An 18784-nucleotide genomic window follows, 5' to 3' on the forward strand; every position below is an offset into this window, starting at 1 on the left:
TGTCCCAAACCCTCCACATGGCCTCCCTCACAAGGTTGTTGTGAAGAAAATGGAGGAGAGGAGAATGATGCTTTGAGCTGGGCTATAAATAAAAGCAAATGCTTCTTTCCACCTCAGCAAGGTTTGCAGACATGACAAGTGATACACAGCAAAGCATCCAAGCCCAAGGGATGGAAGTCCCAGAATGGGACATCCTTAGTGTGCAAAAAAGGAATGTATCTTCTTGTGAAACATATTTATTTTATACTGAGCTATAAAAAATAAGATTCCCATATGACATGGGTGAGGGCACCCATTGATGATTTAAAAATAAGGCCCCCTATAGCACAAAAAAACCTTTATCAGTGTAATATTTCATCAATTTACAGAAAATGGACAGTGTTGTCAGCTTCTAGATGTGCAGAAGGCAAAATGCAAGCGAGATTAACAGTCATCCACCTAGAACATGAGCAGTAGTAAAATCTTGGCATAAACATCAGATTTTAAATGTCGGAGTTCCCCTTTGTGCTCTTTACACTGACAGCTGGGGCTGGGGAAATGCTCTCAACAGAAAGGCCTACTGCAAGTGTAAGCTCAGCAAGGATCAAAAATGAGTGCCATCCCTTCAATAATGCCTGCGGTGCCTCATGGCTCCACTGGAGTAAATTGAAACAATTTAAAACTTAACATCAAAGTGCCTTGTACTGCTGACTTGGATAGAACATCTCTATTAGCTATGTTTGCTGGATCTCAGAAGAATCAGTTTGGTTAGCATTGAGAAGCCCCTGGAAGGAACAGACTTCTCAAAAAATTCTGTCATACCCGATTCAAATAGCATTCCAACTGGCAATGTCCTTTTGTACATTTGGACTCTAACGTATGCCACAGTTCTGTGGGAGCACCGAATGGCGAACTGGATGCAGTTTTCATTTTAAAAACATTTTTCTAGCCCTTGTGACATGAAAGATGTATTTCAAAGTATGTGCACAATATCCACTCAAACATCAAGGTGATTGACTATGATTTCCAATGGTTGTAGGTGAAGGTTCTGGTCCTTGCATTACGAGTGTGCAATTTTTTTAATTGGTATTTTTCAGTTCGAGTCTATTGGACCCAAAAATTTTTTAGTATTTCCAGAAAATTCCATTTTCCAATACTGGTGTGATAGTCTAATCCAGGATTTGTCAGAAATCCTGGATTTTTTCATGCCCAATAGACCAAAGAAGAAAAATATACAGTGTGTCTCTTCCTCCCCCCCCCCCCGCCCCCAAAGCCAGCCTGATCCTGGGGCTGGCTTGGCTTCCCCTGTAGTGTGGTTTAAATTGTGCTGCAAGAGAAGCTGGCCCCAGGATCTGCATGTCTCAGGGAGAGACCTCCAGGATCTGCATTCTCCTGGGAGGACTGCAGTAGAAGTCCCATAAACAGCTGAGAGGTGGGAACAATCTGCTCCTATCTCTACTGTTTTTGGGTCTACTGGTAATTCCTGAATATATCAGGGATTTTCTTGGGATTCCTCCCCTCCCCAGTTTTCCTGAGAAAACCCTGATACATTTAGGAAGATGAACTATACCCCCAAAATACCAATAAGGTATTTTCAGGTATATTTTGGCTCAGATAGATCCAAATGTACACCCCTACCTTGAATAGCTCCAGAGCCCACCCCAAGAGTAGCAGAATAAATTACATGAACTACTAAAAATGCTATGTCCTCCACCTTGGGGAGGAGGCAGAATTTTAATACTTTAAATAAAATGTGGTTTATACGTAGCCTGGCCAACCATCCAGGGCAATGGAGTATGGGACTGTGACTTGAGACAAATGTAGGCTCTATGGATGCAGCCTCCCGTGTTGCTCTTCATAGGAACAGGGGACCTGTTTGCTTTTGAGATATTGCCTGGGATAAAACCTGCAACAACAGATTCTGCTGGGGAAGCAGGCAGTGGTTCCTAGTAAGAAATGTAGGTGTTAAAATAGCCGCCTTTCTCTTTGTGACTTAAGGTAGTTTGCAATCTAGAATTAAAACAACTTGGTTAATTAAAAACCAATTAATGTCCCCCCCCCCCAAGTGTATAGCTCATATTCCACTAACTATTCTATGAAATAGAACACCCTGCACAGCCCCTTTAAAAAACCAAACAACAAACTCCAAAACAAGATTGGGGGGGAGCATCACCTCAGGACCCTGTTTCATAAAGCAGGAGCCATCACTGAAAACGAATGGACTTAAGTGCATAGGCATGACCAGCAGGCAGCAGCTGGAGGATTGTAACTGGTGCCTTGGGGGCATGTGCAGAGAAGCAGTGGCGGACACCAGGGTGTCAGCTTGCTCGATGGCAAGTGGGCCCTGTGGGTCTCTGATGAAGTGAGGTCCCCTAAACATTAGACAACATGTTTAAAATGTTAATTACTTTTTAGTAGCTTGAAAATATAATAGAAGTTCTTTATCTCCTGGCAACCAATATTTTCAGACCCAGTCCACCACTGCAGAGAAGTTATCTTTTGTGAATATGCAACCTTCAGGCAACAACATATTTTAACACGGTATGATTTGGTTTTCACAGGACCAGAACACCTCCCACTTAAGCAAGCAGAGGAAATGCAGTTTTCACTGCATATGGCAGCAGATACAGCTTTATTAAGCCACCTCCATGTCTCAGTCCCTGAAGCTCACTCAGCTATTAAGACCTAGATTGAGGGTCACTAGAGAAAGTGTGTTAGAACACATGTTCTAGTTTCTGTCAAAAGTGGTATTCCATAATGCTGAAATGTAGTTCTCCGGTGGTCTGGACAGTGGGTCGGTCTGACTACTGGGTATAGGCTCCTCCTCCTCGTCACAGGGTCGGGTGCTCCAATCGATCCGGAGGGGGAGTGGCCTATACCACCCAGGACGCGCCAGTTCTTCTCCCGGCCCTGCACGAGGCAGGACGGTTTTTCTCCAGGCGCTTGCTGAGAAGTGCAGAAGATCCGGATTACTGAAACAAAACAGACCGGAAGCGTTGGGATCGGTCCCAACAACACCGGTGGTGGCAGTCTGCAGGGTCTACTCACGAGTAGACCTTGAGCGAACGGCAGATGCCCGCAGCGCTTCGTTCCCTCGCAGTCGCGATTGGAATCAAGCCGGAAGGAAAGAGAGGCGGCAAGCGCAGAAGCAGCGCGGTAAGCCGCCCTACAGCAACAGGGCTGCGCGCGAGTCCACGGGGCTTCAGATGGGTCCCCAGGCTGCCCGCGTTGTCTCTCCTTCGGACTGCCTAGTCATATAGGCTTGGCAAAGGAGTGAGAGAGAGAGGCCTCTGAGGGGGTTTGTTCCTGACTGGAAGGCAAGATACCAAAAGGCCCAATAGAGGGCGCAACGGAGACATTCTGTCTTCCATTCTGAGCCTTTTCCCGCTTCTTTTTTAGTTGCTTTTGCCTTTCCTTCCCTTATAGGGATGTGAGAAGCTACAAAATGGCGGCTAGCTCACACAGCAACTCACACAGCGAATGTGATCTACCTCTTCTGTCTGGGGCTCTGACTCCTCAACAGGAGGCTCAGAATCTTGACCTCACAGGAGAGGATGCCAAGTCAAATTTAGTCCTTTGGCTTAAGAAAGAGCTGCTAAAAGAGTTGGGACAGGACCTTCGTCAGCAGCTGGACTCCCCTGCTTCCCTACAACCAAAAAAGAAGGATGGAGGGAAAAGGGGCAGAGATACTAGTCCCAGTGACACTATGGAAGGACACTCTAAGATCAAGCCTCCTTTGGGTTTGGATTCCCCCCTCTTGAGCTCAGCTGAGGAATCAGAAAACTCTGAGCAGTCAGATAAGGAGGAGGGTGAACTGTCAGACAAGGAGGAGCAGACTGACACTGTTCAATCTAGGCTCTTTCCTTCTGAATACTATTCAAAATTGCTTCCCAAAGTACTGAGGACCCTCAACTTTGTACCCACTCCTAAAGAAAATGAGGAGTTGGATCCTGATCTCCCCACAGGTTCAGGGGAGATGATGCCAAAATTGAGCAGTGCTCAGACAGGGGTTCCTTTGCCTGCGGCCTTTTTTGCCTTAGTCAAAGCGGAATGGGAACGTCCGACTAAGCCTAAAGCAAACCAACAGGTTCTCTCCAAACTTTATTCGCTTATTCCACAGGCTACTAAGAGATTAAAGTTACCAACAGTGGATGACCCTGTAACTAGCCTGATTTCCAATTCGGTCCTTCCTATGGACGCAGATGGTTTACCCAGGGATCCATGTGATAGGAGGGTTGAGCAGGCCTTACACAAAGAGTTTGAAGCGACATCTTGGGCCATCAAGGCAGCCACTACGTCTTCATTGTTTGCCAGAGCAATGTGCACGTGGTCTAATAACTTGGCAGCAGCAGACAGTGGAGCTCCTAAGGAGTTCAAGGACGAGTTAAAAAAGATTGCTTTATCCGCTGCCTTCGTGGCAGATAGTTCATTAGACACCATGCAACTGGCGGCCAGGGCCATGGCATGTGGGGTAGCTGCCAGACGCAACATTTGGTTGCGTAATTGGGAGGTAGACACTGCAGCCCAAGCCAGGGTGGCAGCGGTGCCTTTTAAAGGAGCCTTGTTGTTCGGGGAGGGTCTAGATAGATACCTCATTGAGAACAAGGATAAAAAGAAGGTTTTACCTTCCAAGAGTAAAGAGTCGAAACAGAGGAAGTCCTTTCCTTCCTTTCGAGATTCGAAGAAACCATCCAGACCAGGTTCCTTTCGTCCCTTCAGAGGCAAGTGGCAGCAGAAGGGGCGTGATCCCAAACCATACTACTCTGGGAAGGCAGATCAGGGTTCCAAAAATCCCTCCAAGAAAGGAGGATCCCAGTGACTATGCCTCTCACCAGCCGACAAACAAAATAGGGGGTCGTCCTTCCCTTTTCACAGACATTTGGAATCAGTCAATTCAGGACAAGTGGGTTCTAGAAGTAGTGGAACAAGGTTACGCCTTGGAATTCCACTCTCTTCCCCCCAACCATTTTCGAGGGGTTCCCCGGAAAAAAAGATTTATCTGCTCACAGAGCAATGTTGTCGGCCATTCAGCACTTGGTGAATATAGGGGCAGTGGAGGCCATCCCGGTACTTCAACAGGGTTTGGGGGTCTATTTGGTGATATTTTTAGTTCCCAAAAAGAACGGGGAGTTCAGAACCATTCTGGATCTGAAATGGCTCAACAAGTTCATCCTGACAAAACATTTCAAGATGGAGACACTACGGTCAGTATTGCTAGCCATTCAGCCTCAGGTTTTTCTGGCTTCCTTGGATCTGTCAGAGGCCTACTTGCATGTTCCCATTCGGGAATCACACAGAAGTTTTCTGCGTTTCTCCTACGGGGGGCAGCATTTTTCAATATCGAGCCCTGCCGTTTGGTCTGAAGTCTGCACCCCGGGTATTCACAAAAATTCTGGTGACCCTGGTGGCGGAGCTGAGATTGCGGGGTGTGGCCCTATTTCCTTCCCTGGACGACATTCTGGTGAAGGCAGGGTCCCACCAGCAATGCCTGGAGGGCATGCAGCAGACAGTGACCATGTTGCGCTCTCACGGCTTCGTGGTGAACCTAGAGAAGAGCAATCTGCTTCCCTCTCAGATACTAGTGCATCTGGGAGTGGAAATAAATACAAAGGTGGACAGAGTCTTCTTAACCCCAGAGAGACGGGAGAAGTTTTGCCTCCTTCTGCAAGGGGTGTTACAGCAACCGAAGGTGCCAGTCATGAAGTTAGCACAAGTCTTAGGGATGGTGGTATCCTTTCAGGATCTACTGTCTTGGGCCAGATTCCACACTCATCCCCTACAATTTTTTCTGCGGCCTTTTCAGGAGATTATAAGGAACAAAATTCCCAAACTGGTGACACTACCATTAGAGGTGACGTCCCAGTTACAGTGGTGGTTGAACCCGGGTCTTTTCAGTCCAGGTTACCCGCTTCGCGAACGTCAGAGGGTTTGCATGACTACAGATGCCAGTTTATGGGGTTGGGGGGCTCACTCACAGGATCAAATGATCCAGGGTCAGTGGGAGCCTCATGAGATGAAGCGCAGTATCAACTTCCTGGAACTCAGGGTGATCCGGTTAGGGTTGCAGGCAGTTCTGAGGGGTCACCATGTCCTGGTGAAAACGGACAACTCAACCGCCAAAGCATATGTAAATCGACAGGGAGGAACCAGGGTGAAATCACTTCATGCCAAGGCGAAGGTTCTCTTCGAGTGGGCCGAAGTCAATCTCCTGTCAATCAAAGCGGTGCATGTTCCAGGGAAGGACAATCTGCTAGCGGATTGGCTCAGCAGACGCTGGCTGGACCAAACAGAGTGGATGTTACACAGGGACACCTTCCGTCTAATAGTGGACAGGTACGGACCTGTGTCGGTGGACTTGTTTGCCACGGCAGAAAATTGCCAAGTGGACAGGTTCTTTGCCAAGGTCAGAGACACAAGGGCAGAAGGAACCGATGCCCTCAGCGCCGACGGGACTAGTGTAGGCCTTCCCGCCCCTTCCTCTATTACCCAGGGTGTTACAGAGGGTGGTGGAACTAAAGGCGGAGATGGTGTTGGTGGCTCCCTTCTGGCCGAGACGGTCATGGTTCCAGGAGCTCCTGAGGTCGTCTATTCAGCCTCCTTGGCGGCTGCCAGGGAGGGACGACCTTCTGACACAGGGCAGCATGTCTCATCCTCAACCAGACATGTTGCAATTGACAGTTTGGAAGTTGAGCGGTTACAGCTCAAGGAACTAGGTTGTAGCACCAGAGTGGTGGACACTATGTTAGCATCGCGTAAGTGTTCCACTAATAGGATATACAATACCACCTGGAAGGTTTTTGCTTTGTGGTCTACCTTACGGGGGTGGGATCTGATGAAGGTGAAGGTAAATGGTATTCTAGGTTTTCTTCAGGAAGGGGCAGACAAGGGGCTTTCTACCAGCACGCTACGGCGTCAGGTGGCGGCCATATCGTCTATACAGGGGGTGCGGGGACGTAAGTCCTTGTCAGCGCATCCGCACATTAAACGGTTCCTGAAGGGTGTTGCTCTCCTTAAGCCCCCACAGGTACATAGATTCCCCTCGTGGAAGTTGAATATAGTACTAACTGCGTTGTGTGGGCGTCCCTTCGAACCTATGGCTTCCTGTGGACTGAAGGAACTGACTCTAAAAACAATTTTTCTAGTGGGTATCACTACAGCACGGAGAGTGTCTGAGTTAAGGGCCCTGTCGGTCGACTAGGAGCTTTGTGTTTTCCATAATGAAAGGGTGGTGCTGAGGCCAGACCCATCTTTCATTCCTAAAGTTAATTCTGTCTTTCATAGGTCCCAGGAGTTGGTTCTTCCAAATTTTTGTCCCAACCCCCAGTCTCCCAAGGAAAGGGGTGCTGCAACATCAGCTGTGTACCGGTCCTTTCCGTCCTTAGAAGCTGTGTGTAAGGCAGCGACTTGGAAATCGGTACATACCTTTACCAGGCACTATAAAGTAGATAAATGGGCTTCAGCGGAGGCGGCCTTTGGGAGGCGTGTGCTGCAGCATGCACTCTAACCAGGGAAGCCGGTCCCGCCCGGGGATGTTCAGCTTTGTTACGTCCCAGTAGTCAGACCGACCCACTGTCCAGACCACTGGAGAACGGAAGATTGGTATCACTTACCGTGAAGCTTCCTTCTCGGTGGACTGGCAGTGGGTCGGTCCGGCCCGCCCGTTAAAGGTTGAGCGGCTTCCTGAGTTTTGGAGATGGATCCTGGAGCAATGGTGCTTTCCCTGTGGGGAGGATGTTACCTTTGCTTTGCTTAACAGTGACTTTCTTTCAATCTGCCATTTGTACGGTGTGTTGAACTGTAATAAACTAATCTTCTCATTTATTCGTCTGTGTATGTGAATGGGGAGGTGGTGAAAATTTTTATTATTAGGGGGATGCGGCTTGGATACAACTGGCGCGTCCTGGGTGGTATAGGCCACTCCCCCTCCGGATCGATTGGAGCACCCGACCCTGTGACGAGGAGGAGGAGCCTATACCCAGTAGTCAGACCGACCCACTGCCAGTCCACCGAGAAGGAAGCTTCACGGTAAGTGATACCAATCTTCCGTTACACTGGAAACAGTTGTGCAGAATCAGCAGCATGACAGCCACCTGATCTGCACTGTGAAACATCTGTCAGGAACAACAAATATAACAGTGAAGTATCTATGATTATTTCCAACAAGAAGTTGAAGCCAGTATCACAGGAAGTGGATGATGCAGGGCTGCTGCTGTCAAGATATGGGATTGGTAAGTGTGCATTCTTTAGTTCCTTTGTATACTTATACCCCATACTCATCATGGTCATATCTCCCACTCAAGTGGGATAAACCTGTTCCGAAGGTAACAGTTGTTTCAGGGATTATGTGGGTGGTAGCTTCTGGCTTGTAAGTGGTGTTTCTTCATTTGTTTATGAACTATGTCCTCTTCAGTGAAGTGTTGAAAACCTTTTCAATGGAGGAAACTGTACCTTGCAGTAAACTGTACTGCAAACAGTGAAGTCAACAGTCTGATAGAACGACATGTTGGAATAATTCAATGAGACATCCCCTTCAGCTATGCATTACTGGGTATGGGGAGGGTATCAGGACATAACCCCTGTATGTATTCCATGCTCAAAATGAAATTACCAGATTTCACAATGCTTAGCATTGTACAGCTCCTAGCAGACTAGGAAATGACAGCAGCCAAGTTCAATTAAAGTGCAAGAGAAGAGAGGCCCTGAAATGCACTGTATCAGAATAGCACCTGATTGGTGGTCCATCCTTGCTTGATAAGCAGACTTAACTTCATGAGGTCTTGGCTTACATCCCTCAGCATAATAAGCACACATGCATGAGCAAGGCAACATAACCACAACTAAGCACATTTTGATGGTAACAGCTGAAATGCGTAGCTTTGTGTAATTGTATTATGAAGTGGGCCTACATCCAGTTTCAGACCTCAGGCTCAGCATGTGATATTTGTTTTGCAGTGAGGTTGTTCACAAAAGGAAACAGGAACAGAGCCTGCCAACTGGGAACTCCTTGGAGGAAAGGAGAACATTGACACTTTACCCACAATTACAGTGGAACCAGAGGTCCCAAACTGATTGTGGGGGGGTGGGGGGTGGGGAGGTGGTAATCCTGAGAAACTTCATTGGTTGGCCATCCTGCAAATTCATAAGCAGGCAGGCTACCTGGAATGATGATCTATGGTGTGACCTCCTTTAGAATACCGTGTGCAGTTTGAGTCATTGTATCTCAGAAAGGACACTGCAGAGCTGGAAAAAGTACAGAGGGGGCAACCAAGATTATTAGGATTCAGAGGATCTTACCTATGAGGAAAGGCTGAAGAGTCTGGGACTTTTTAGTTTAGAAATTAGATGACTAAGGAGGGACATGACAAAGGATTATAAAATTATGCGCGTGTGGAGAGAGCTGTGTTGTTGGGTGCTGTTTTGCCCCTCTCATTTTTCTCCATTGCCCCACAGGCAGGCAAATGGCAATCCTATCAGGATCCAGGCTGTCATATAGGACACTTCAGACTTTCTGTGGAGTAAGGAAGGTACATCAGAATGATGTAATGGAGACAACAGCTGGGTCTGGTTGCAGATGATTGATTTAGAATGGGTAACAGACATGATTCATAGACCTTCCTGGGTTGAAGACTGAATAATCTGGACAGCAGTATTGTGAAGAGGTTTCTGAGTGCTTTAGTCACTGTCCTGCAGTCTTGGGTTGTTGCTTATGTTGGTTGAGGCAGTCTGGAGGGTCAAACAAAGAGCTTTGATTAATCTTCTCCTGGAACATTCAACCAGACAAGCTATTTTCTCCTGAAAGCGTCTAGGGGAATTCCTGGCTTAACTGAGATAACCTGCTTTAGAACATAAGAACATAAGAGTAGCCATGTTAGATCAGGCCAATGGCCCATCCAGTCCAACACTCCGTGTCACACAGTGGCAAAAATTTTTTATATATACACACACACTGTGGTTAATAGCCACTAATGGACCTCTGCTCCATATTTTTATCTAAACCCCTCTTGAAGGTGGCTATGCTTGTGGCCGCCACCACCTCCTGTGCCAGTGAATTCCACATGTTAATCACCCTTTGGGTGAAGAAGTACTTCCTTTTATCCGTTTTAACCTGTCTGCTCAGTAATTGAGAGTATCAGAATGAGATGTACAGCTGGAATGAAAACTGTAGCCCAGAGTGGGAAATGTAATCTAGGGAAGAGGAAGTTACTGGACAAAAGCTCTGTAAGATATTATGGGGAGCTGGATGAAGAGGGAGGCAATTATTCATATGCAGGGGACATTTCATAGAAAAAGAGGTGCTGGAACTCATTAGAAAACTCATTTACATAACTCATTTGCATATGCCACACACCTATGACATCACTGGAAGGTGTACTAAATTATATCAGCTCAGTGTCTGCCTTAAGAACATAAGAGAAGCCATGTTGGATCAGGCCAATGGCCCATCCAGTCCAACACTCTGTGTCACACAGTGGCCAAAAAAAATTTATACACACACGCACACACACACACTGTGGCTAATAGCCACTGATGGACCTCTGCTCCATATTTTTATCTAAACCCCTCTTGAAGGTGGCTATGCTTGTGGCCGCCACCACCTCCTGTGGCAGTGAATTCCACATGTTAATCACCCTTTGGGTGAAGAAGTACTTCCTTTTATCCGTTTTAACCTGTCTGCTCAGCAATTTCATTGAATGCCCACGGGTTCTTGTATTGTGAGAAAGGTAGAAAAGTACTTCTTTCTCTACTTTCTCCATCTCATGCATTATCTTGTAAACCTCTATCATGTCACCCCACAGTCGACGTTTCTCCAAGCTAAAGAGCCCCAAGCGTTTCAACCTTTCTTCATAGGGAAAGTGCTCCAGCCCTTTAATCATTCTAGTTGCCCTTTTCTGGACTTTCTCCAATGTTATAATATCCTTTTTGAGGTGCGGCGACCAGAACTGCACACAGTACTCCAAATGAGACCCCACCATCGATTTATACAGGGGCATTATGATACTGGCTGATTTGTTTTCAGTTCCCTTCCTAATAATTCCCAGCATGGTGTTGGCCTTTTTTATTGCAAATGCACACTGTCTTGACATTTTCAGTGAATTATCTACCACGACCCCAAGATCTCTCTCTTGGTCGGTCTCTGCCAGTTCACATCCCATCAACTTGTATTTGTAGCTGGGATTCTTGGCCCCAATGTGCATTACTTTGCACTTGGCCACATTGAACCGCATCTGCCACGTTGACACCCACTCACCCAGCCTCAACAGATTCCTTTGGAATTCCTCACAATCCTCTCTGGTTCTCACCACCCTGAACAATTAAGTGTCATCCGCAAACTTGGCCACTTCACTGCTCACTCCCAACTCTAAATCATTTATGAACAAGTTAAAGAGCATGGGACCCAGTACCGAGCCCTGCGGCACCCCACTGCTTACCGTCCTCCATTGCGAAGACTGCCCATTTATACTCAGTCTCTGCTTCCTATTACTCAGCCAGTTTTTGATCCACAAGAGGACCTGTTCTTTTACTCCATGACTCTCAAGCTTTCTAAGGAGCCTTTGATGAGGAACTTTATCAAAAGCTTTCTGGAAGTCAAGGTAAACAACATCTATTGGGTCTCCTTCTTCCACATGTTTGTTCACCCCCTCAAAGAAATGTAACAGGTGAGGCAAGATCTTCCCTTACAGAACCCATGCTGAGTCTTCCTCAATAACCCGTGGTCATCAATGTGCCTACTCATTCTGTCCTCGATAATGGTTTCTACCAACTTTCCCGGTATTGAAGTCAGACTGACTGGCCTGTAATTTCCCGGATCTCCTTTGGAACCCTTTTTAAAGATGGGGGTGACATTTGCTACCTTCCAGTCCTCAGGAACGGAGGCAGATTTCAATGAAAGATTACAGATTTTTGTTAGAAGATCCACAAGTTCAACTTTGAGTTCTTTCAGAACTCTCGGATGTATGCCATCTGGACCCGGTGACTTATTAGTTTTTAATTTGTCCATCATTTGTAGGACCTCCTTTTTTGTCACCTCAATCTGTCTCAGGTCTTTCAACACCCCTTCCAAAATTAGTGGTTCTGGGGCGGGCAAAAAGTTCTCATCTTCCACAGTGAAGACGGAGGCAAAAAATTCATTCAGCTTCTCAGCCATTTCCCTATCCTCCTTCAGTAATCTTTTTACCCCATGGTCATCCAACGGCCCTACTGCCTCCCTGGCTGGTTTCCTACTTTTAATATATTTGAAGAAATTTTTATTGTTGGTCTTTATGTTTTTTGCAATATGCTCCTCATAGTCCCTTTTTGCCTGCCTGATCACAGTCTTGCATTTGATTTGCCACAGCCTGTGTTCCCTTTTACTAATCTCACTTGGACTGGTTTTCCAACGCTTAAAGGAGTCCTTTACAGTTTCTCAACTCCCCCCCCCCACCTGCCCGCTGCTGTGCACCAATTGTGAACGCTGGTTGAGCCAACAGCAGGGGTATTTCTCTGTGCCTCTAACATCACTGTGAGGAATGTCACCACTCTTTCAACCCACCTATGCCATTTCTTGGCACTTTAAAAAAAAGATTCTGGTTCTTCAGAGGTCCAATCATTGAACAACCTTTTAAAATGCCAATCCTTCTTTGAGTCCAGTGGGATTTATGTCAGGCTTATTTCTGTGTAGATATGCATTGGAGAGGGAATGGAGAAAAGCCGCCTCCATCAGAGAGAAACACCAGTGAAATTTTCCTCCTCCTGCAGCAAAGCCCTCTTCTGGGGAGGCCCTATGCCCTCCATTCACCAGCACAGGACTGTCCTGCATTACTTTTTTTTAACTGCTCCTCCTGCCTTCTTCCAGATTCAAAACTACCTCTCAGTGCTCTCACCTTATGGCTTATGTGGGGATGGTGTATACACTGCTCGCAGTGGATCCTCCAGGCTCAGAGGTGCCTTTTATTATTTTCCCTGTCATCTTAGAAAAAAGCCCTTGGGGGCAGCAGCCAAGGAGCAGTCATAAATGAACAAAGAAAACATGCCCTCCTTAAGCGGCTAGAGTGTGTCTTGTTCCCACAAGAATCTATTCTTTCTGGTTCCACACCTGCTCCCCAAACCTTTATTCAGCAGAAAGGCATGGGCAGAATGTTCCAGGTTCAACATCTGGCATCTCCAGTTAAAGGATCTGAGCAAGGCTGGGAAAGAGCTTTCTGTGCCTAAAAACCTTTACTCTAAAGCAAGTCCCCACAATCTACCCCCTCAGTTTGGCCCACAGGCCTCTGCTTACTCCTTCCCAACATGGAAGAACTGTTCAATTCCTACTTTTCCTCAGTCTTCTCTTCTGAGGGAAACTGTGCTCAACATGGCAAAAGCAGAACATATAAGGAGGGTATGAAGTTCCAACCTAGGATCAGCATAGGGGTAGTACATAAACACCTAGTTTCTTTAAATGAAACTAAGTCCTCAGGGCCAGATGAATTGCAGCCAAGGGTTCTAAAAGAGCTTGGGGATGTAATTTCTGAGCCTCTGGCTATTATTTTTGAGAATTCTTGGAGAACAGGAAAGATGCCAGAACATTGGAGGCGGGTGAATGTTGTCCCCATCTTCAAGAAGGGGAAAAAAGATGATCTGGGTAACTTCCGACCCATCAGCTTGATGTCTATACCTGGAAAAGTTTTAGAACAAATCATCAAACAGTTGGTCCTGGAACATTTAGAAAGAATGGCTGTGATTACTAAGAGCCAGCATGGTTTTCTCAAGAACAAGTCATGTCAGACTAACCTGATCTCTTTTTTTGAGAAAGTGACTACCTTGCTGGATCAGGGGAATGCTGTAGACGTCATTTATCTTGATTTCAGTAAGGCTTTTGATAAGATTCCACATACTATCCTTGTTGACAAGTTGGTAAAATGTGGTTTGGATCCTGTTACCGTTAAGTGGATCTGTAACTGGTTGACAGATCGCACCCAAAGAGTATTTGTGAATGGTTCCTTATCCTCTTGGAGAGGAGTGACAAGTGGAGTGCCTCAAGGATCTGTCCTGGGACCTGTATTGTTCAACATCTTTATAAATGATTTGGATGAAGGAATAGAGGGAATGCTCATTAAATTTACAGATGATACTAAATTGGGAGGGGTTGCAAGCACAGAAGAAGACAGAAACAGGATTCAGGATGACCTTGACAGGCTGGAAAACTGGGCTAAAATCAATAAAATTAATTTTAACAGGGATAAATGTAAAGTTCTGCATTTAGGTAGGAAAAATCCAATGCATGGTTATAGGATGGGGGAGACTTGTCTTAGCAGTAGTATGTGTGAAAAGGATCTAGGGGTCTTAGTGGATCATACGCTGAACATGAGTCAACAGTGTGATGAGGTGGCTAAAAAGGCAAATGCAATTTTGGGCTGTATCAACAGAAGTATAGTGTCCAGATCACGTGATGTGATGGTATCGCTTTACTCTGCTCTGGTAAGACCTCACCTGGAGTATTGTGTTCAGTTTTGGGCACCACATTTTAAGAAGGATATAGACAAGTTGGAACGGGTCCAAAGGAGGGTGATGAAGATGATGAGGGGTCTGGAGACCAAGTCCTATGAGGAAAGCTTGAAGGAGCTGGGAATGTTTAGCCTGGAGAGGAGGTGGCTGAGAGGTGATTTGATCACCATCTTCAAGTACTTGAAGGGCTGTCATATAGAGTATGATGTGGAATTGTTTTCTGTGGCCCTGACCAATGGGTTGAAATTAAATCAAAAGAGTTTCCGGCTCAACATTAGGAAGAACTTCCTGACCGTTAGAGCGATTCCTCAGTGGAACAGGCTTCCTCGGGAGGTGGTGGGCTCTCCTTCCTTGGAGGTTTTTAAACAGAGGCTAGATGGCCATCTGACAGCGATGAAGATCCTGTGAATTTGGGGTAGGTATTTGTGGGTTTCCTGCACAGTGCAGGGGGTTGGACTAGATGACCCTGGAGGTCCCTTCCAACTCTATGATTCTATGATATTGGATTTATACACTACCCTTCACTCTGAATCTCAGAGCGGTCACAATCTCCTTTACCTTCCACCCCTGGAACAGACACCCTGTGAAGTAGGTGGGGCTGAGGGAACTCTCATAGAAGCTACCCTTTCAAGGACAGCTTTGTGAGAACTATGGCTGACCCAAGGCCACTCCAGCAGCTGCAAGTGGAGGAGTGGGGAATCAATCCTGGTTCTCCCAGATTAGAGTCTTGCACTTAACCACTACACCAAACTGGCTCTCCAACTTCCAATATTTGGACAACAGTCTTTTTGCGCACACATACCCCGAACACACTGGGTTAAATATAAAATGGAGATGAAGATATTTCTTTATTTAAAGGAGGGATCAGGTGGTAGAATAACCTTTTCCGTCTTGGAGGAACAAGTTTTTTCTCCCCATGCCTATAGCTAAAGATTAAAAGGAGAAGGAAGCATTTCCTTGTCTAAGGCAGAGTGCACCAGGACATAGTTATTGCAATTATTAGTTTCAGGAGGGCAGCTGTGTTCACAGACAGGAGACCTAGATTCATGCCTTGAAGCGCCTTAGAGACTAACAAGATTTTGCAGGTATGTGCTTCCTAGAGTCAAAGCTCCTTTAGTCAGATGAGATTATTGTCATCCCATCTGCAAAGGCAAACCACAATCTCTTGATCCATTATTTACATCAGATAAAGCAAGATGAGTAGCCATGTTAGCCTGCCTTAAGCAGTCGAGAAGAGCAAGAGTCCAGTAGCACCTTCAAGTCCGACAGTTGTTTGTGTCAGGTATGACTTTAAGGTACTACTGAACTCTTGCTCTTTTCTACTTGTGTCAGGATTTGTGTCCCAGGCTACTGGAAATACCAACTGCAGACCAACTGCAGAGTCCTTCTGGTTGCTAGATGGATTTTAGCAGTTCTGTTAATCTTACCCTCCCCCTCCTGGCTCTTTCTCTATTGTTTCTTCACAAGACAATAGTATCCACTGAAGGCCTCCTCCTCTTTTTGTTTAGCAATCAGGGTTTTTTAAAATCTGAAATGATGGGGTGCAGTGGGGGGGAGTAAAGGCTGGCTTCATCTCCATTCCTCATCAGCACTATCAGAGTTCAGCTTCTTAAAAAGAGTTGAATCAGAATCCATATGTTGTTTGGGTTTCTTCTAAATGCTCAAATGGATGGTGCTTATGGATGGACTGATATTGCTGGAAGAATTTGGAGTACCTGTCTTCAGGCACATGATCTCAGTTCAAAGGACAAAGACTTGATCTTAAAGGTGTCAGTGGACTCAAACTTTATTTTTTGGGTTGATGAGCAGTTTCAGCATGCAGTACCTTGTTTTCTCAAAAGGTGTCACCATTTGTTCAAAGATTTAATGGAAAGGATAACTTAAGAATGTTTTTTATCTCATTACATATGCTAAACCCACTCTCAGTGAGTATAGCTATACATCACAGTATTCCAACATATTTCTCTTTTATAATAGCGTATCAGAATAATGTTTTATGTTGACATACTCAAATAAGGGATATTGGCCATTCATCTCATTACATATACCTAACCCATTTTCATTTTATGCATTCTTGTTTTCTAATGGCAGACTAGAATAATGTTTATAATGTATAGACTGATGCTGATAATTAGGTAACCTACAACTAGGAAATACATGTCCTTTGTGATTTGCAAAAAGACCGATTGGCAGGGAACTTTATTACCTTTTATGGCTATCCAGACCAAATGGCCAAGTCATACTGTTTTATCATGTGACCACAGCCAGTTTGCACTCTTAAACAACAAACTGCATGTATTTCAGCTCACAATACCTGATCCCCTCATCTGATGAAGTGTGCTTAGAGAGCACACAAATCTTACGTTCTCAATAAAACTTGGTTGGTCTTAAAGGTGCAACTTGACTCCTGCTTTGTCCAGAATGATTGTGGTGTTAGTCTATTGTGGAAAAACAACAACAAAAATTTAGTGGCATATTTGTGGGGCAGAACCCATTTTGTCAGATGCACGAAATGGTAACTTCTGTGGGTAGGTCTGTATACTCTCAGTGTGCATGTGTGGAGAGCAGAACATTATAACAAACTGAAGCTATTCAAGAGTAATATACTATGCTGGACACAAATGACAATACAGTCCACTGAAAAGTGAAAGATCCAGTTGAAATGGGTACAATGGATGGGAAAAAACAAGATGAATGGTATACATCAAAAAATAAAATGGGACGGTTGTTTTCTGTAACAAGTTAGCTATATCTTTAAAAGCACAAGTCTAAGGGTGCTGCATTTTTAAAATTAATTCCAGCTCAGCAACATAGTCGAATATAGTTGGTGAAATATATGGAGTTATTTATTTACATGCCTGTTAGCCATGATTGATTATTTTAAGGCGATGAAGCCAAACAAAGAAGGAACCACTGGTACAGAAACTGGTGCACATAAATTTCAGTTTCTTAAACTGAAATGAGGTTCCTCTAGAACTTCTAGAGAAGGAAATTTCATCTACTCATTGTGATGTATTTGCCCACTTCAACCAGGGTGAGACATCCAAAATCTTCCATATAACCTTAACAAATAGCTGTTTCAGGCATCTCTGGTAATGGGTCTATAATCAAACTGGTGTCCAAGTTGGACATTGGGGCCAAAAATCCCAGCTACAAATACAAGTTGATGGGGTGTGAACTGGCAGAGACTGACCAAGAGAGAGATCTTGGGGTCGTGGTAGATAACTCACTGAAAATGTCAAGATAGTGTGCAATTACAATAAAAAACGCCAACGCCATGCTGGGAATTATTAGGAAGGGAATTGAAAACAAGTCAGCCAGTATCATAATGCCCCTGTATAAATCGATAGTGTGGTCTCATTTGGAGTACTGTGTGCAGTTGTTTCTTTCTGTCACGTTTTGGTTTTTTTTAATTACCTCTGGTTGGTGTGGGGGTTGGTGTGTGGGCTATGTGGGGTGGTCTCATTTGGAGTACTGTGTGCAGTTGTTTCTTTCTGTCACGTTTTGGTTTTTTTAAATTACCTCTGGTTGGTGTGTGGGCTATGTGGGGTGGGTCACTTTCATGTTTTTATAGAGTTATTTTTGGAGTCTGAAGGTGCTTTCGGTTTCGCTAGGGCCACTAAATAGGCTGCCCCACTAATAAGGGTGTTTTTAGGGATTTTGTTTTTTGAAATTTAAAAACAAATTAATCCAGTTTAAGGCTTTATCTTCTTTCAAAATTCAACTAGGCCAGATAGGGGTGATTTGGAAAGATTTTAGGTTTCATCAAAGGCAACGTGAGTACTAGACCACATCAGGCTCCCTTTTAAAGAGGCTAGGGTTGCAGTGCATCTTGCTTTCAGCCACTGAAAGCTGGTGCATCCTTAGATTTCCATAAGATAAACCACAGCTTCTCTCAAGTTATAGGGGACACCTGATTTCTAGTTTGCAAGGAAATCCGGTTTGTCCCAGGATCTAGTTAGGAGAAGTTTAACTAGGAGGATATAGCAAGGATTGCCTTCATTTCAAGGTAGCCTTTTAAAAACTGTAGTCAGGTTGAGGCAGGATCACCTAGTCTCCCAGATCACTACTACCCCAACCCAAAGAAGGACAGGTTAGGGACCAAAAAAACAAACAAGTTTTAGTGGGAGGGTTTTTAAAAAGAAGTCAGGCAACCTGTTAGTTCAGGGTACAGTGCAGTGAGTTAGGTTTGTAAAAAACCCCACCCTCATTTTTTTTTCAGGGGCAGGAGGAAGAAAGAGGGAGGTGCCAGTGATGATGACAGGCAGCCAGCGGCCATACCAATGCTGAGGTCCCCCTAATGGGACAGTGATAGCTGGTGTGTTGCTGCTGAGCAACACAC

The sequence above is a fragment of the Heteronotia binoei genome, chromosome 5, assembly GCF_032191835.1.
Source record: "Heteronotia binoei isolate CCM8104 ecotype False Entrance Well chromosome 5, APGP_CSIRO_Hbin_v1, whole genome shotgun sequence".
In the NCBI taxonomy this organism is placed as follows: domain Eukaryota; kingdom Metazoa; phylum Chordata; class Lepidosauria; order Squamata; family Gekkonidae; genus Heteronotia; species Heteronotia binoei.